The 20,702-nt window shown below is 39.6% G+C and overlaps 1 pseudogene; it reads left to right on the top strand.

The window, feature by feature from the left end:
- Window positions 1-1,655: 1,655 nt before the first annotated feature.
- On the top strand, window positions 1,656-3,042 carry LOC136173243 (L-lactate dehydrogenase A chain pseudogene; annotated as a pseudogene).
- The last annotated feature ends 17,660 nt before the right edge of the window (window positions 3,043-20,702 follow it).

Here is a 20,702-nt window from a genome sequence, read left to right on the forward strand (position 1 = left end):
CTATCTTGCTAATACATCCAGTCTCCATACAAGTATACCCAAAGAAAAAAATATTAACATTACAGATATATAAAGGGAAAAAAATGTATCACTCTTCTCAAAATTTAATACCTGGTAGTTAATCCATTTTCTTTTGATTTGTAAGGGGAAAGACTCCCAACAGATTTTTCACAGTTCACCAATCAATTGGGGAAACTAATCTGGTCAACCTAAGGTTCCAGTCCCTCCCACGGCCATAATTTCATAGAAGTCACAGGGTTAAAAGACCAGTAAGACGCTTGGAAATCCTACCATCCCTACATCATCCATTTGTAGAAAAGGCTACAGATGTGCCAAGACTGGAGGCTCTGGTAAATGACCCAGTAAATGGCTCTTTCTCCCAGTAAATGACCTCATAGATTTACATGCCAATCAACACTTGGGCGCTCCCCTCTTCCCTGAGAGAGACTGCAAGATATGAATTTTCACTATTAAGAAAAAAGACATCTCTGTTTAATTGACCAAAGAGAATGAGGAATGACATAAAAAATTGTCCTAGACTGACTGATTTATATCAAACAAGCCAATTACGGTAAAATTATGCCCCCATTCTCTTGAGAACAGAGAAGGTTTGAAAATGGAGCTCATAATCATGCCTTGGGATAAAGCCTCCATGATATCCCCAAAGTATGGGGTCTGGAGAGCTTCAAGGTTGACAAACACATCTCCACCAGGAGAATGATGCATTTAGCTCCATGAAAGCAGAAACTCCAGCACCCTGGATCCTCCTGGATCTTATCTACATATCTCTTCAGCTAGCTGTTCATCTGCTATTGTTGCTGTTGTTTAGTCATTAAGTCATGTTCAACTCTTTGTGACCTCATGGGCTGCAGCAGGCCAGGTTGCCCTGTCCTTCACTATCTCCTGGAGTTTGCTCAGACTCAAGTGCATTGAGTCGGTGATGACATCCAACTCTGTCATCCTCTGTCGCCCCCTTCTCCTCCTGCCCTCCATCTTTCCCAGCATCATCATATCCTTTAATAAGCTGGCAAACGTGTTTCCCTGAGTTCTTTGAACCACTTTAGATCTTTGAATGATATTGTTACAAGATGCTGCAATATCATCAAACCCTATGAAAGCAAAGTTTTCTTGAATTAGCCCATTAATTGATGGAAAAGAATACCTTGATATCAAAAAAAAGGTGTTGCTGTAACTGTCTATTGAAAGCTATTTCTGTCTCCATATTTCTAGCTAAAAATAATGTACCCATTTAATTTTTGGTAGCAATGTTTGGTAAGGTAAAAGAGGTTCCCTGGTGGCGCAGGCAGTAAAGAATCTGCCTGCAATGCAAGAGATCCAGGTTTGATCTGTGGGCTGGGAGGATCCCCTGGAAGAGGAAATGGCAACCCACTCCAGTACTCTTGCCTGGAGAATCCCCTGGACAGAGGAGCCTGGTGGGCTGCAGTCCATGGGCTTGCAGAGTCAGACACAACTGTCTAACACACACAGTTAGGTAACGTGAGAGACAGACCTGAGGCTATAACCCCTTGTCCTCATGCCTAGGTCAGCTGCAAAGTACACAGTGTTCCTTCTTGCGAGAATAATAACTCAAAATAGTTTTCTAATTAAAACCACTGTACCGGAGCCGCTGCCGCCAGGTCCGGATCCCACGCCTCCGACGCCCGCCCGTTCGACGGTCACTCCCGGTTCCTTTAGGTTCTAAGTCCAAGATGGCAACTCTCAAGGATCAACTGATTCAGAATCTTCTTAAGGAAGAACATGTCCCCAGAATAAGATTACAGTTGTTGGGGTTGGTGCTGTTGGCATGGCCTGTGCCATCAGTACCTTAATGAAGGACCTGGCAGATGAAATTGCTCTTGTTGATGTCATGGAAGATAAACTGAAGGGGGAGATGATGGATCTCCAACATGGCAGCCTTTTCCTCAGAATACCAAAAATTGTCTCTGGCAAAGACTACAATGTGACAGCAAACTCCAGGCTGGTTATTATCACAGCTGGGGCACGTCAGCAAGAGGGAGAGAGCCGTCTTAATCTGCTCCAGCGTAAGGTGAACATCTTTAAATTCATCATTCCTAATATTGTAAAATACAGCCCAAGTTGCAAGTTTCTTGCTGTTTCCAATCCAGTCGATATTTTGACCTATGTGGCTTGGAAGATAAGCGGCTTTCCCAAAAACCGTGTTATTGGAAGTGGTTGCAATCTGGATTCAGCTCGGTTCCGTTATCTCACGGGGGAGAGGCTGGGAGTTCACCCATTAAGCTGCCATGGGTGGCTCCTTGGGGAGCATGGCCTAGCGTGCCTGTATAGAGTGCAGTGAATGTTGCTGGTGTCTGCCTGAAGAATCTACACCCTGAATTGGGCACTGATGGAAAGCGGTTCACAAACAGGGGGTTGACAGTGCTTACGAGGTGATCAGACTGAAAGGCTACCCACCCTGGGCCACTGGACTGCCAGTGGCCGATTTGGCAGAAAGTACAATGAAGAATCTTAGGCGGGTGCGTCCGATTTCCACCATGATTAAGGGTCTCTACGGAATAAAAGAGGATGTCTTCCTTAGTGTTCCTTGCATCTTGGACAGAATGGAATCTGAGACATTGTGAAAGGGACTCTGACTCATGAGGAAGAGGCCTGTTTGAAGAGGAGTGCAGATAGACTTTGGGGGATCCAGAAAGAACTGCAGCTTTAAAGTCTTCTAATGTATCACTTCAGTGTCTAGGCTACACAGGATTTTAGTTGGAGGTTGTAACTTATATTGTCCTTTATATCTGATCTGTGATTAAAACAGTAATGTTAAGACAGCCTAGGAAAAAGTCAATTTCCTAATGTTAGAAACAGGAATGGTTCATAGAACCTTGCAGCTGTATCGTGAGGCTGGATGGCACTTACCTTGTGTGGTCCTAAATTGGTTTGTCAAATAATTCAACTTCCTCAAGAGGTACCACTGCCCATGTTGCAGATGCTGCAGTTGCCTTTCAAACCAGATGTGTGTTTACTGTGTTATATATCCTCTGGTTCCTTTAGCCAAGGGGCCTAGTCCAACTTTTTTCCCTCCAGTGAATCACATCCTGGGATCCAATGCATAAAGCCAGTATTGCATGCCACGTGCATAACTGCTCTAAAGAATCTTACGTAGTGTATGAATCAGATAGTGTACAGTGCCTTATAATGTAAAAGGGAAAAACTACATAAATAATGCAGCCAACTAAGCGTTACACCAACTAAATAAATAAAGCTTGAACAGTGAAAAAAATAAATAAATAAAACCACTCGTAAAAAAAATATGTTGGTAAACACCAAAAATTCACATTAGGGGACTTCCCTGTGGTCTGGGAGCTTCCCTGGTGGCTCAGACGGTAAAGAATCTGCATGCAATGCAGGAGACCCAGGTTCAATCCTGGGTCGGGAAGATCCCCTGGAGAAGGGCATGGCAATCCACTCCAGGGTTCTTGCCTGCAGAATCCCATGGGCAGGGTTGCCAGGTGGGCTACAGGCCATGGGAGCCCAAGAGTCGGACACGACTGAGTGACGAACACTTTCACTTTTTCCTGCGGTCTAATGATTAAGAATCCACCTGTCAATGTAGGGGACACAAGTTTGATCCCTGGTTCATGAAAATTCCACATGGAAGCGGCTAAGTCCATATGCTGCGACTACCGAATCCCAAGTGCCAGAAAGCCCAGGCCTGCGGCGAGAGAAGCCGCTGCAATGGGGAGCCCGAGACCCACAGTGAAGCGTGGCCCATGCTGGCCTCAGCTAGAGAAAGCACGCACAGCCAGAAATCAGTCAGCTAACCAAAGCTCACATTCAAACTTACAAGGTAACAGAGCCACAGCGAGCTGGCCATAACATCCTACAACGTGTACATATGGTGCATATAAGACTAATGACATTTCTAAAGAAGATGGTTTTACTCTTTTGGTGATTTTTATGCCACTTTCTCTTTTCACACTAAAAGTGATTTTCAGAAAATGACAGTGTCCTGACCGTGTGAGAAAGGTGCTTCTGATGCCCTTTCATTCAGCCCGTTCCTTACACCATGCTTCTAGTAACGCTGTTGGGTTTTCTGAGTGACCTTGTGAAAGTAAAAGTGTTAGCTGCTCAGTCACGTCCAACTCTTTGCGGCTCCATGGACTGGAGCCTGCCGGGCTCCTCTGTCCATGGGATTTCTCAGGCAAGAATACTGGAGTGGGTTGCCAGTCCCTCCTCCAGAGGATCTTCCCGACCCAGGGATCGAACCCGCATCTCCTGCATTGCAGCAGATTCTTTACCGTCTGAGCCACCAGGAGTGACCTTGTACCCAGAGGCAAAAATACTTTTTATCCACTTACTATTCATAAAAGTATTTACTGGGCATCATGTGTACATGAGAGAAAGTGAAAGTGAAGTCGCTCAGTCGTGTCTGACTCTTTGCAACCCCATGGACTGTAGCCCACCAGGCTCCTCTGTCCACGGGATTTTCCAGACGAGAGTACTGGAGTGGGGTGCCATTTCCTTCTCCAGGGGATCTTCCCGACCCAGGCATCGAACCCGGGTGTCCCGCATTCTAAGCAGATGCTTTACCGTCTGAGACACCAGTGAAAACCTGTGCCAATGTTGGGCAGGACATAAATATAAACAAAACATTTTCCTTCCACTAAGATGCCTGAAATCTTTAAAGAGAGATGACACGGCACGCAGATAAATTCCAGTCTTTCGTGAGAGACAGTAAGAGAATGGACTAAACCAGGACCACAAGCGTTCAGAGGGGAACTACCATTGTTTCCGGAGGAGAATATTGAGTCTTACATTTGTCTCTGTAAATTCCTATAGGGATGTGTTTGTGTTCAAAATTAGCACCAGTAAAGTGATGGGAACATAAAAAGAAAAAAATAAATAACTCACAGATCTCATAAGAAATACAGATGCTATTCAATTTTCAGACTTCAAAAATCAGAGATTTTATAACCTCCATTTTTACTTAGTCCTAGAATATAAGCCAAAATATAACAACAAAGTCTTTACCATGTCTGGTTAATTTCAATTACCTGAATGTAAATCTACTATTGGAATTTCTGCAGAAGTTAAAAAAAAAAAAAAATGAGCAGGATCCTAAAACAGCCTTCTTTTCTGTGGCTAAATTGCCCTTGCTCCCAACTTATCTCCAAAGAGTTCATTTTGTATTTATTTAATTACTGTTGTCATCTTCCCTAAACCACCTTCTTAAATCTTCTTATATCCCTCTTAAAATTCAGTGACTGAACATAATATATTAAAATTCTAATAAGAGCCTCTGTGTCTACTGGAAATATTAGAATCATTATAAAACTGTAATACTTACAATTTTTTAAAACTGCATTTGCATTTCAACTCCTGTTAGTATATCCTACAGAAATCCTCATAACTGGGGAAAAATGTTTATTTATGGTACTTTTATAATATTAAGCTTTTTTCAATAAGTATGTAGCAATAAGCAGATAATTCAATTATTGTGCTGTGTGCCTGCTTAAAAGAATGAGGTAAAACTATATAGGGTGACACAGAAAGATCTTTAAGACACAAAAAATGTGCATATTTTATAGAGTTGTATCTTTATGTACTTATGCCTGGGAAAGGTTGGTGGGACATTTATTATTATACCAATCTGTAAACATTGTTCTTCTATGCAGAGAGAAGAATGGATTAAGAGAAAAGGTGGAGTAACTTATTTTTACTTTAATATCTGTGTACTGTTTGACCATTTTACATTAAGAAAAGCTATGACAAACCTAGACAGCATATTTAAAAAGCAGAGACATTACTTTGCTGACAAAGGTCCATACAGTCAAAGCTATGGTTTTTCCAGTAATTGTGGATGGATATGAGAGCTGGACCATCAAGAAAGCTGGTGCCAAAGAATTAATGCTTTTGAACTGTGGTGTTGGAGAAGACTCTTGAGAGTCCCTTAGACTGCAAGAAAATCCAACCAGTCCATTGGCTGGATTTTTTTCCTTTATTTCAGGGAATAAAGGAATATTCACTGAAAGGACTGATGTTGAAGCTGAAGCTCCAATACTTTAGCCACCTGATGTGAAGAACTGATTCATTGGAAAAGCCCCTGATGCTGGGAAAGATTGAAGGCAGGAGAAGGGGACGACAGAGGATGAGACGACTGGATGACATCAATGATTCAATGGACATGAATTTGAGTAAGCTCCGGGAGTTGGTGATGGACAGGGAAGCCTGGCGTGGTGCGGTTCATGGGGTCGCAAAGTGTCAGACACGACTGAGGGACTGTAGTGAACTGACTTTACATAGACATACTTAAACAACTTCATTTGGAATAAGTCTCTTAATTCACAAATACATATTGTAGTTTACTATTTGCAGGCTAAGAGTACATATATTCTCAATAGCTTAAAACAGTGGTGAGAAAGTATTGAAAATAATTCATTAAAAACTTGAAAGAATTTCAAAGCAAAAACTGTCTTGTTGTTACTCTAGAATTTTCTAATTTTCTGTTTCCAAGAAAAAATTTCAATATGAAATTGTAAAAGCCAGGATTGTAGACTAGCAATTAAACTGGTGTCAGGTTAATTGAAAAAAATCTGAATTCATTTTAAACCAGTAAGGACACGTTGAAAGGCACTTCTTTAAACAGTTTACAAATTCTTCTGAATAAACAAAACTTCCAAAACTGATCCCCTTAAGAAGCCCAAGGTTGGGCCTCCCTGTGGCTTCGTGGTAAAGAATCCGCCTGCCGATGCAGGAGGCACGGGTTCCATCCCCGATCCAGGAAGACCCCACAGGCCACGGGCAGCGAAGACTGCGCGGCGCGTGCCAGCCCGGGGCCTGCAGCCGAGGAAGGCACCTGCGGGGCCTGCGTGCCCGGGAGCCCACGCCCTAACAGGGGAGGCCCTGCAACCAGAGACCCAGGCTCTTCAACCAGAGAGCGGCCCCCACTCGCCACAACCAGAGAAAAGTCCACCCAGCAGTGAAGACCCAGCACAGCCAAAGATAATTAAGTAAAATTATTCTTTTTAAAGCCACTCTTTCTTAAAAAAAATAAAAAGAAGCAGCAGCCAGGGGTTAGGGTTTGGGAGAAAGAGATGAAGAAAAAGGAGAATGAGAAATACTGCAGAAAGAAGGTGTGTCTAATATCTAGGGGGTGGAAAGGGCAGGGTGGTCCTAACCATCCTGAGCCATCAGTTTAAGTCCAATCCTTAGTGGATATGAATTGACCTGAACTGTTGACTCAGAAGGGGTAAAGAGAAGCAGGTGTCTTTTCTAACTGAGGAGAAAGTATTGAGGGTAGAGACGCCACTGGCATCAACACACTCTTCTTCCTTGGTGGTTGCCGTTTAGGAGTAGCAGCCAAGTCCAGCAAGGACTATATTGACCGCCTCACCATCGCAAGCGTAAGGCAGAAGATGGGGCAGGTCCTAGAGACCACTGACAGTCATCACATCAGTTGACTGGCCCCAGAGTGAAAATCCTCGTGAACCGTAGAAAGGAAATGATATGAGTTGGCACTGGCTTTGCTTAAGTTTGCTGTTGCTGGTGGGAGGGGGGATCGGGATGGGGAACACATGTAAATCCATGGCTGATTCATGTCAGTGTATGGCAAAAACCACTACAATATGTAAAGTAATTAGCCTCCAACTAATAAAAATAATTGGGGGAAAAAAAAAGTTTGCTGTTGCTGATAGGAATCAAAAGAAAAAAAATGATGATGTCTGGTTTTCTTATTTCTTCATATTTTATATTTTGTTATGACTAACCATGCCTTACTGAGCAGTTGTTTAATTATTCTTATTTTCATGAGAAGTGAAGTACTAAAGAGAGCACACATGTCCTTTTTAATTAACCAATTTCTGCATCTCATTCATCTGTTTTTGCAGGACTAAGTTATAAGGATCTGGGACATAATATAGCACCCACCACAGCTTAGGAGTCATACATTACCTTTACTTCCAGACAAGGCATTTAGAGAAACAAACTTTCTATCTTCAAGGTCAGTGAAACTTGAATATGGCTGTTGTACATATGGGTAGTCTGAGAGATTTTCATCAGTAAAGTGGTAAGAAAGCCCAGTATCAGTCAAGTCCAGCAACCAGCATACACTTTCATTCCATTCATTAGGTTTTGCTTTTAAACACACACACACACACACACACACACACACACACCCCTGGTGACCTTACGCTCTGGGGAAGTTATGATTAGCCTCTAAAAACTTGAGAATACCTACACCTGCTTGTCTGCTAATTCAATCAATGTTTTTTTCAGCATCACTGTACATGGTATGGAAGAAAAGGATGGTGCAAAGTTCATGCTGTCCTACCATTATTTGAAATGGAGATTAACACAAGATCTATTACAGATACCAACAACTCACTTAATTCAGCCTAATTGTAATCAACTGGCATGGCATGATAGGAAGAGAGAACTTGTGCAAGTCTCTTTCTATTTATCACTATTTCAAATGGAAATTAATCTCAAGATTTATTACAAACAACCAAAACTCTTTAATAAAAATAAGGTAAGAGAATTTAAATGAGAATTTCTAAGACTAGGTTGGAATCTTTTTAAGGAAGTGGTGGAAGAAAGCAGGAACCTATAACAATCAAAGAGCTCTTAAATGAAGAGGTCAGGTACCAATTCTCAATAAATCAAATCCCTTTTTCATACTGGGGAATAAGAAAGTAATGATAAGGCTGGTACTTCCTTTACTCTAACCTCCAGCTCACTTGCAATTGACTGTAAATTATTATTGGAGTAGAACCTGAAAAAAAATCTAACCTACCATGTCAAAATGTCATTTTGATGTATGAATCAACATATTTCTGAAATAATACACACACACAAATTCAATTCAACAAATGTCTTATAAATACCATACAAGCTTTTATTTTTTTGAATTTTTTCTAACTTTGCTGAGACACTTTTCATCAAGACTAACCCTCACTTTATGTTATTGACATTGCCTCCAAAAAAGTGTTTCATGGCTCCAATAATTCTAGTTTAATATCTATTAAGTAAAATATTACAGTATTTCTTAAAGGAAGTCTCTCTTCAGTGACTTTCATGTTTTAAATTAGGGTCATAAGCCATTTGAATCTGAAATTCACAAAGGAAGAGTATGAAATTTGGGGGAAAAAAAATTGAGGCTACTTCCACCCTAGTTCAGGGCTTCCCAGTAGAGATGCTAACAGTAAAGAACCTGCCTGCCAATGCAGGAGACACAAGAGACTCGGGCTCCATCCCTGGGTCGGGAGACCCCCTGGGGGAGGACATGGCAACCCACTCCAGTGTTCCGGCCTGGAGAATCCCATGGACAGAGGCGCCTCAGGCTACAGTTGATGGGGTCACAGAGAGCCAGGCACGACAGCAGCGACTTAACACACGCACACCCCCATCAGAGTTCGGTGAACTTGTCACTAGGGAAACGTCGAGAGAACACAGCCTGTTCCACATAAGCGAGAGTTGTGAAGATGATTTTAGGAAGACACTCTTAAACCTTTCCGCCGTAAAACAGACTCCAGAGTGCCATGAGAACAGATACTTTGAAACACAGAATTAGGAGGTAATTATACAGAAAAGCCCATGACATGTTTCTGCTTCACAGAGGACTCCATCCAGACCTCAGAATGAGTAAATTGGTAGGTGTTTGTTTAAGAAAAAAAACACAATTTAGGGAAGTATAACTTTAAACTCATCTGTATCAAAAATTATATTTTCACCATCTGTTTCTCATTCATTTACACTCAATTAATCAAAATTTTAAGTTCCCTGTCAGCGAAATGGATGGGAGTCTTTCAAAACAAACATGTAAGACTTCATATTTGCAACCTGGTGGAAGACGACCAAAGTGTTTCAACCATCAAGCATGACCTGCTTTATTATGGTTTGCCTTCCCTGCCCTTGAAAACAGTATTGTACATTACTTTTTCACATCAATTTTAAAAGATAATCAACTTATTTAAAAAAAAAAACAGGCAATTGCCCTATTTTAACCTTCATTATTTAAATTGACAAGTGATATTTTGCATATCCCAACTGGTATGCATTTATATTTTAAAAAGAGAAAAAAACTTCTGTAGGGAATCTGGAACATTTAAAAAAAAACTTTAATGAATAATTTAATACTGGATAACAACATAGCTTCAGAGGAAAATATTCTGACTTGTACATGGTATAAAGTAGAAAAATTAATATGACACATAGATAACACACTTTTTGTAAAATATTCTTTCTGTCTCTTAGATCCCATGTGAGGTTGCAGTTGCCATAGCAGCTGGATTTGTGTTCAGCAGGAAGATACTTACGTACAGCATGCTTACATTTACTCACCAAATTCCCTGAAAATTATACCAAGTGGAAGTTATGAATTAAAACTGTCCATGGATAAGCAGCTCTTTTCCCTTAAGTTTAAAATTATTATCAAATAGTTTTAATCATTTTTTTTCATACAAATATTGACTTCATAAATTTCGTCATCTTATAAACAATGGCTGAGCTATAGAGAATTCTTAACTTCTCACAATTCAGTAGTTTGTGGGGAGTATAATATGCTCAACAGATTAATTATTTTAATCCATTGTGAACCATTAAATAAAAATTGTACAAGCATTTTTTTAAATTTCAGTTTTAAACACCGAATAATGGGCTGGTTTCTACCCCCCCCCATAATGAGTCCTACACTCAATGGCGCATACTTTGAACAAATACTTCTATACACCACATTTGCCAACTAAGTTCTAAATCAACTAAATGTCAGGAACCTTCATGCCATTGTGGGAGAGATGAGGAACGCTCCTCGGGCCCATTTGGCGAGGATGGTGAGCATGCTTTGTTTCCCCAAGAGAAGAAAGAAAAGTAGTAAAGCATTTTTGCAGAGTGCCGTTCCCCCACCACAGTTTATGAAAGAAACATCTGTGGCAAGAATGTCTAACGCTCTCCTCAAAGCCACAGCTGACGGTAACAGAGCATTGCTAAAAGTGGCCGATCAACCCCGTGCCACCCTTCCGGGAGCATGACACCTGACTTGCTATGTACCACGTGCATTTTCCTCACATGTGCTGAGACTGCGACACGGATGTGGCGGCTTCCATCCAAGCCTCAGCTGAATAAACACTTGGCCATACAGTGGGCAAGCTGGCACCCTTAAAAAGGCTTCTGTCCCAGGAAAGTTAACTTCACCTCAGGGAAGCATTTATCTAAGTTTTAGTTTGCAGTTTGGGTGCATAAATGGAATCTCTGAACCTTGTTTGGAAAACCTTAAATCACCTGACACGTACAGAGCACATTCAGTGTTTTTCAAACTGGTTTTCTTGGTGTAATGCAATTTTTATGTGACTACCTGAAAATATATGCAAATCCAACAGACAAAAACAAGTAAAAATATATAAGATTTCTAATCAAGTTATTTCACTGCAGAGCATGCACTTGTTTAAAAAAAAAAGCACAAGAAATAAGCACATTATGTATATCTGAAACATGTACCATAACTTTTTAGAGCAAAAATTTTATTGATATATAAAATATATCCCAAATATCCATAGATTTTCAGTGTACAGCTTAATGAAACTTGCAAAGTGAAATCAGTTATGATCAAGTAGAACATTATCAGGATCACGGAAATCCCCATTATACCTCCCTGAAACAACCAGTTGCTTTTAAATTTGACAACAGAAATTTTAATCGATAAGAAATTTCCATTTAAGTGATATTGAGCAAATAATTAAACTTTTAATAGACAGTATGGATAATACCAAGCCTCTTACAGTTAACAAGGCTATCTCTTTTTATGTGTCTTTTGTGAGACTGCAAGTGCTTCTTTTTATCCTCCAACAATCAGGGAAATCACCAATTACCATTACCTTCAATTTGCCCATTTTTTAAATTCCCACTGAAGTTTTGCAAAAGTACAGGAGTGGTAAAAAAAATACACGCGGTGATGTCTTGATTATTCTATCCCTTCCTTCTGAAGAACTTTACTGTGTTACGGTTGCCAAGGGGGAAGGTTGGGGAAGTGAGATAACTGGGGAGTTAGTTTTCAAGTGGACAAGTTCCGAGGCCCTACCGTGCAGCGCGGGGAAGGCTGCCCAGGGCTCTGTGCCAGCCGGATGGGAGCGGAGCTTCGGGGAGAGCGGATACAGGTGCACGGATGTCTCAGGCCCTTTGCTGTCCACCTGTAACTGCCACAACACCGTTACTCTGTTATACCCCAGTGCAAAACAAAAGGATTAACAAAAAATACTCCACAGAAACACGACTAGGCAAAGCGTCAGAAAACGTCCTTGGCTGGTGGGGGTGGGAGGGGATCTCTGCTTTTATGAGTTTTCTATTGTCAAAATAATTCCCTCTAATAAAACAACCTTAAATCTCAAAAAAGAGAACTTTACTACAAATTCCTTCTCTCAATTTAAATTATACTTAAAGAGAGAATACATATATTACAATTTTCTCTGTCTCTCAGATTTCTCTTCAATAAAATTCCTAAAGTAAAAAACAGCACCTATTCTTTAAAACCTAAAATTGATGTAGTGTAAATGCATTCTGTCATGCTCTTTGACCGACAGATCAGACTTAAATGCTCTCTTTAAGACAGTAAGTAACTGGTGACAGCCCAGGACCATATGAAGCAGCCCAAATCTCTACTGGAAGCCACCCCCTATTTCTCAAACTAGAGTTTCAGCAGCCCAGCCAGTACCTTCAGGTAAATTTGAAAGGCTCACCTCAAAAGCTCACGGTGCTCAGAACTAAATACCCCTCCGCTGATTAGCTAAACCAGAAGACCAAAACACAGGGTCATCTTTGGCAAAGTCCTCACATGGCCTTTGTCAGTCCTTAGATTCAAATGAACAAGTTATTTCAATTCAACCTGCAAACTGTCTTTTAAACCTGTCTCTTGTCTTTTCCCACGCCCCTGCCGTCCTTACTGTTTTCTGAGTATGCCATTGCTTATGCAATCTCTCTTGAATGACATTTTCCTCTTTTGCCTGGGTCTCCAGCCCTCGAAATCCATCTTGAAATGGTTCCTCTCCAGGCACCATCCTCCATCCAGTTCATTCTCTGGCGCAGAATCAGCTCCTCCCTTGCTTCTCCCATAGCATGCGTCACCTTGTATAATTACACACTGTTCAGTATGTCCTCCACTAGAACAAGAACACCTGGGCTGGAACAAAGCTTCCTCATCTTTATTTTCCCAGTGCCTAGTGGATCATCTGGCATATATGATAATGATGAAAGAAAAAAAATTAAAATAATAACAGTCCATCCTAAAGGAAATCAGCCCTGAATATTCACTGGAAGGACTGATACTGAAGCTAAAGCTCCAATACCTTGGCCACCTGGTGTGAAGAGCGGACTCACTGGAAAAGACTCTGATGCTGGGAAAGACTGAAAGCAGGAGAAGGGGGCAACAGAGGACGAGGCTCAGAGGACTGAGGCTTTATCGCCTCAGTGGGCATGAGTTTGAGCAAACTCCAGGGCATAGTAAAGGGCAGGGAAGCCTGGTGTGCTGTAGTCCATAGGGTCACAGAGTCAGACACACCTGAGCAACTGAACAGCAACAGAGATTCAACACAGTTCACTACATAGATTAATAAATAAAAATTATGCCACCATCTCAATAAATGGGGAAAGCACACTGGTAAAATTTATGATTTGTTAATGGGTTAAAAAAAAAATAAAAACAACTGGTCAACATGGAAGCGAACTTTGAAATACTGAAAAGGAGTACCTATAAAAAACCTACAGGAAGCATCATAAGTGATGGAACACTACAAATTTTCACTTTGAGTTGGGGAAAATCACAAAAATGTTCTCTACTCACACTTTCATTAAACATTTTAATTATGTCATAATCAGTACAATCAGACAAGAAAAGAAAACCAACTAGGGAAAAAAATGAGGGCCACAAATAAGACTGTCATTGTTCTAAGATATATGATCATTTACATAGAAAACAGAACAGGCATATCAATTACTGTAAATAATGAGATTTCATAAATTTGCTGAATAAAAAATTACTACCTAAATTAAATGCATTTTTATACATCATCTACAAAAACAAAAAAAAATACAATTTTTAAAAATCCACGGACAATAGCATCAAAAAATTGACTGCTTAGGAATAAGTCCAATGAAACATGTATAAGAAAAAATTATAAAATGTTTTCAGAAACATTAAAAGAAGACACAAAAAAATGGATGTATATCTATGTTTATATACTGGAAGACTCAATGTACAAACTATGTTGATTCTGCCAATATTGCTCTACAGATTTAATACAATCCCAATCAAATATCAACAGGATATTTCGTGTAACTTGACAAGCTAATTCTAAAGTTTTTATGAAAATGTTAGTCACCCACTTGTGGCTGACTCTTTGCAACCCCATGAACTGTTGCCCACCAGACTCCTCTGTCCATGGAATTCTCTGGGCAAGAATACCGGACGGGTAGCCATTCCCTTTTCCAGGGGATCTTCCCAACCCAGGGATCAAAAGTGGGTCTCCTGTATTCCAAGCAGATTCTTTACCATCTGAGTCACCAGGGATAAGCCAAAAATGTTTAAGGAAATACAAAAATACAGATGTATAGCTAAGACACTCTTGAGGAGGAAGAAGGTGGAAGCACTTGCTCCATCAGTTCTCAACTAAAAGGGTGTTTAATTGGCATAAATTAGACAAATAGGCCAATACAACAGAATGAAATTTTCATGACAAAGATAGCATGCACAGCAATGGGAAAAGAATCAAATTCAATAAATTGCACTATCACAGTTCTGAAGAAGAGAATGGGTAACCACTCCAGTATTCTGGAGAATTCCATGGACAGAGGAGCCTGCCAGGCTACAGTCCATGGGGTCGCAAAGAATCATACACAGCTGAGGGATTTTCACTCACTTACATTAAAAAAAAAAAAAAAGAGGGAATCCTGACCTTACATTTTACACAAAATAAAAATCAACTCAGGTCACAGATATTTTGTCTCTTATTTAAGAAATCTTTCTATCTCCTAGTCATAAACAGACTTTCCTTATTTAGCTCCTGGAAGCTTTATTGTTCACCTTTTCAAATTATAGACTTCATATAGAAGAGATAATTGACATAATGTTCATTTCAGGTATATCACCCAGTGATGCAATGCTTTATACATTACAAAATGATCTCCATGACAAATCTAATTACCATCTGTTACCAAACTCATTGCAACATTGGGATAGAGACTTCATACTGACTCAGAAAAAAACTAACCAAAAAACAGAAGTAACAAGAAAAGCAAACAGTGATCAATTGCGCTTCATTAAAATTAACAAATTCTGTTTCTCAAAAACTCTATTAAGAGAATAAAAAGGCAACCCACAGGTGATGATATCTGCAACAAACGTAACAGGCAAAATAAAAGTTTCAGTAATATAAAAAGAACTACAAACCAAATGAAGAAAATGAAAAACTAGACAGAAAATGGGTAAATGACCTCAATGTCCACTTCATAAAATAAGATATATGAATGTCTTATAAATAAAAGAACTTATTTAGAAATAGGAAAATGTTAATTAAAAATATAATGGAAAACATTAAATTTCAAAAGTAATTTTTGAAATCAGAATATTTAAAAAATTACAATCCAAACCATGACTAATGTTAACAAGAATGGGGAGCAATAGAAACTATCATGAGTACAATTGACACAAACACTGGCAAATACATAGGCATCATGGAGTCAAGTAAAGAAATCACTATATATTGTAACACAGCAATTCCAGACTGGTGTCTCCAATGAAGAAAGGTACGTAAACTAAAAACAACTCAAGTCCATCAAGAGTGGTATGATGAGATGGAACACTGCATTGCAAAGCAATGAAAATAAACAATTTAAATTTACTCACAACAGCACACACGAATCTTATAAACATAAGACTGGATAAAAGATGCAAAGCACCAAAGAGGAGCATGATTACATTCACATATGGTTTGAAAACGATAAAACAAAGCTAGAATATTTTGTCTATGATTAATGTATAACTTTTTCCTTTTTATTTTTATATAAGTATAGCTGACATACAACACTGTATTAGTTTCAGGTGTACAACATAATTCTACATTTATATATATATATATTCCAAATTAATTACCAAAATAAATCTAGTAACTTCTGTTACCATACAAAGTTATTACAATACTATCGACTATATTCCCTGTGCTGTCCACTACATCCTCATGACTTATTTTATAACTAGAAGTTTGTGGTTCTTAATCCCCTTTATGTATTTCACCCAACTCCCTCTCTTCCCCTCTAGAGACCACTAGTTTATCTCCGTATCTGGGTCTGTTTCTATTTTGTATTCTTTGTTTTGATTTTTAGATTCAACATGTAAGTGAAGTCGTATGTTACTTGTCTTTGTCTGCTGACATTTCACTGAGTATAAACCCTCTAGGTCCATTCACGTTGTTAAAAAGGACTTCATTCTTTTCACTCTTTTTTACGGCTGAGAAACATTCCACTATATATACATATACATGCCACATTTTCTTAATCCATTTGTCTATTGATGCCATTGAGGTTGCTTTCATATCTTGGCTATTGTAAATAATGCTGCAATGAACACAAAGGTGCTTGTATCTTTTCAAATTAATTTTTGAGGCAGTCCCATTTATTTTGCTTTGCTGCTCTTGCCTGTGGAGACAAAAGTATTGCCAAGACTGATGTCAAAGAGTATATTGTGTATGATTTCTTCTGGGAGTTGTACAGTTTCAGTTCTTGAATTTAAGCCTAATTCATTTTGATGTTGTGTTTGTATATAAGAAAGTGTTCCAGCTTCATTCTTTTGCATGTAACTGCCCAGATTTTCCAATATTTACTGAAGAGATTATCTTTTCTCCACTAATGATCCACAGATTTGGGGAAGTTATATTTCTATTTTTACTTGTCTCAAGTATTTTTTATTTCTCTTTGACATCTTCATTAACCCATTGACTGTTTAGAAGCTTGTTGTTTAGCCTGCACATGTTTATGTTTTTCTAGTTGTCTTGTGATTGGTTTCTAGGTTTATACAATTGTGGTCAGAAAAGATGCTTGAAATTATTTCAGTCTTCTTAAAGAAACTTGTCTTGTGGCCTAATATGTAATCTAGTCTATGATATATTCCATAGGCACTTGAAAAGAACGCGCATTCCATTCTTTTAGGGTAGAGTGTTTGGTAGATGTCTAATAAGTGTGTCTGGTCTGATGTGTCATTTAAGGCTAATGTTTCCTAACTGATTTTCTGTCTATAAAATCCATCTGTTGATGTAAGGGGGATGTTAACTTCCCTACTAATATTATGTTTCCTTTTATGTTTGTTAATATTTGCTTTATATATTTAGATGCTCTTTGTTGGATACATAGATATTTACAATCTATATATCCTCTTGTTGAATTGACCTCTTTTTTCATAATGTGATGTCCTTCTTTTTCTCATTTTACAATTTTTGCTTTAAAATCTATTTTGTTGCTAGCTAAATAGGAAAAGGAGTACATCAAGGCTGTATATTGTCAGCCTGCTTATTTAACTTATATGCAGAGTACATCATGAGAAACGCTGGGCTGGAAGAAGCACAAGCTGGAATCAAGATTGCCGGGAGAAATATCAATAACCTCAGATACCAAGATGACACCACCCTTGTGGCAGAAAGTGAAGAGGAACTAAAAAGCCTCTTGATGAAAGTAAAAGAGGAGAGTGAAAAAGTTGGCTTAAAGCTCAACATTCAGAAAACTAAGATCATGGCATCTGGTCCCATCACTTCTTGGGAAACAGATGGGGAGACAGTGGAAACAGTGTCAGACTTTATTTTGGGGGGCTCCAAAATCACTGCAGATGGTGATTGCAGCCATGAAATTAAAAGATGCTTACTCCTTGGAAGGAAAGTTATGACCAACCTAGATAGCATATTAAAAAGCAGAGACACTACTTTGCCAACAAAGGTCTGTATAGTCAAAGCTATGGTTTTTCCAGTGGTCATGTATGGATGTGAGAGTTGGACTACAAAGAAAGCTGAGTGCCGAAGAAGAGATGCTTTTGAACTGTGGTGTTGGAGAAGACTCTAGAGAGTCCCTTGGACTGCAAGGAGATCCAACCAGTCCATCCAAAGGAGATCAGTCCTGGGTGTTCATTTTAAGGACTGATGCTGAGGCTGACACTCCAATACTTTGGCCACCTGAGGCGGAGAGCTGACTCATTGGAAAAGACTCTGATGCTGGGAAAGACTGAGGGCAGGAGGAGAAGGGGACGACAGAGGATGAGATGGCGGGATGGCGTCACCAACTCAATCGACATGAGTTTGAGTAAACTCCGGGAGTTGGTGATGGACATGGAGGCCTGGCGTGCTGCGGTTCATGGGGTCACAGAGAGTCCGACCCAACTGAGCCACTGAACTGAACTGAATATTAAGAATTGTGTGAAAAGCCTAAATGTAAGTTCTCAGGTCTGGCTCCAATCTACTGAACTAGAATCTTCAGAGAATGGTCTGGGAATCTCAGGTGTCTGTTATGATATTTTGAAAACATTATCTGATGACTGTGACAATTTTTTAAAGAATAAATGAAATAAGACAAAATGAAACAAAAATAAAATAAAATTTTAAAACTAAAAAAAAATAAATAAAAACAAAGTCTATTTTGTCTGATACGAGTATTGTCATATTAGTTTTCTACCTAGCCTTCTTTTTGTTCCCATGGAATATCTTTTTGTATCTCTTCACTTTCCGTTTATGCATGTCCTTAACCTTGAAATGAGACTACTGCAGACAGCATATATATGGGTCCTGCTTTATCCATTCAGCTGCCTTATGTCTTTTGATTGGAGCACTTATTTATTTACATTTAAGGTGTTGACTGATATGTACTTAATGCCATTTTATTTATTATTCTCAGGTTGTTTTTGTAGTTCTCTGCTCCTTTCCCTTGTGATTTGATGACTTTCTTTAGTGCTACATTTGGGTTCCTTTCTCTTCAGTTTCTGTGCATATGTTATAGGGTTTTGGTTTGCAGTCATCATGAGGTTCCTTTATAAAAACATACGTATTTAGCGGTCTATTTTAAGTTGATGGTCATTTATCTTTGAGCACATTGTGCACATTTGTACTACCCCCCAAAGTTTTATGTTTTTGATGCCATATTTTCCAAGTTTTAATTTTGTGTTGCTCCACTCTTAGCTATAAATGATTTTACTACTTTTGTTTTTTAAACTTTATGCTAGATTTATATGTGGTTGATCCAGCACCCTTGATACATGTTTACTTTTACCAGTGAAATTTTTAAATCATAATTTTCTAGTTATGGCCTACATGCAAAAAGGAAAGCTTTCTCTATTCCGTTTAAGTAAGTCCCCGTAAGGTTCTTGTGAGGCTGATTTAGTGGTAGTGAAATCCTGTCGCTTTTTATTTTTGAGTAATTCTTTCTCTCTCCTTCAATTCTGAAAGGTACTTTGCCCAGTAGAACATTCCTGGTTGTAAGTTTCTTCCCCAGTACTTTGAGTGTATCATGCCAGTCCTTTCTGATCCATGAAGCTAAAAATCAGGTTATAATCTCACAGCGATTCTGCTATGCATGGCGATTTGCTTTCTCTTGCTGCCTTTAAGGTCCGCTCTTCATCTCTAATTTTTGACATTTTACTTGTAATCTTTCTTTCTGGGGCATTCGTTTTGCTTGGGTCTCTCTGTCCTTCCTGACCTTGTATGTCTCTTCTCGTCTCCAGTTTGGGGCAGCTTTCGGCCATTATTTTTTCACATAGGTTCTTGGTCCATTTTTCTCTCTTCTCCTCTGGGACCCCTACATGCCACTATGTTTAGTGTTGTTGTTCTAGAGCTCTTCTAACTATTCTCATTTTTTTAATTATTTTTTGTTTTTTATTGTTCTGATTAGGTGATTTCCACTGCCCTGTTCTCCAGACTGCTGATTTGTTCTTCTGTACCCTCTAATCTACTGCTGATTCCTTCGAGTTTTTTTTTTATTTTAATTATTGTATTCCCTAGCTCTGATTTGTTCTTTTTGTATTTTCTAAGTTCTCACTGAGCTCATCTATTCTTTTACGTCTTCAGTGAGGATGTAACTATTCCTGTGAACTCTCTCTGGTAAACTGTTTATACCATTTTACTAGCTACTTTTCTGAGGTTTCCCCTGTGTGTGTCTCTGTGTATTAGGTGTACCAGCATGTCTCCCAGTCATCTGTGTGTCTGGAGCACCCCTTATGTGGCCTCTGGGCGCTTTCCTGCTGTGGTTAGGCCCTGATTCTTCTAAGCAGGCTGATGCAAGTATCTGGCTACAAGCCCAGCGTGCGGACAGGTCTCGCTGTGTCAGCCGAGTGCGTTAGCTTGCTGTGTTGACCCTCAGGAGTGTGAGCCTCTTTGGAAGGCACCAGTGTCAGCCAGAGCCATTTCCAAGTGAGGTGAGTGGGAGCTGCTTTGAAAGGGCAACGAGGATGAGTGGGCTGGGTGCAGCGGGAGTCCAGGGTGACACCGGGCGGGGCTCCCAGTGTAGCTTAGTGGCTGGGGAGCGACAGAAACGGTGGCTGCCGATGCCGGACCAGCTAGGTGACAAAAGAGTTAACAGTCGAAATGGTTCCATCCCTGCATAAAATTTCAGCAGATACCTACCCCGAGGTACAAACACGGAAGCTTGTCAGCGAATCTCCTCATAGGAACCAGTGTTTATCAAGCTGTTGCCACTCCACTGGAACTCAGAGTGAGTGATTCGTG

This window comes from Muntiacus reevesi, chromosome 8 (assembly GCF_963930625.1).
Source record: "Muntiacus reevesi chromosome 8, mMunRee1.1, whole genome shotgun sequence".
Lineage (NCBI taxonomy): Eukaryota > Metazoa > Chordata > Mammalia > Artiodactyla > Cervidae > Muntiacus > Muntiacus reevesi.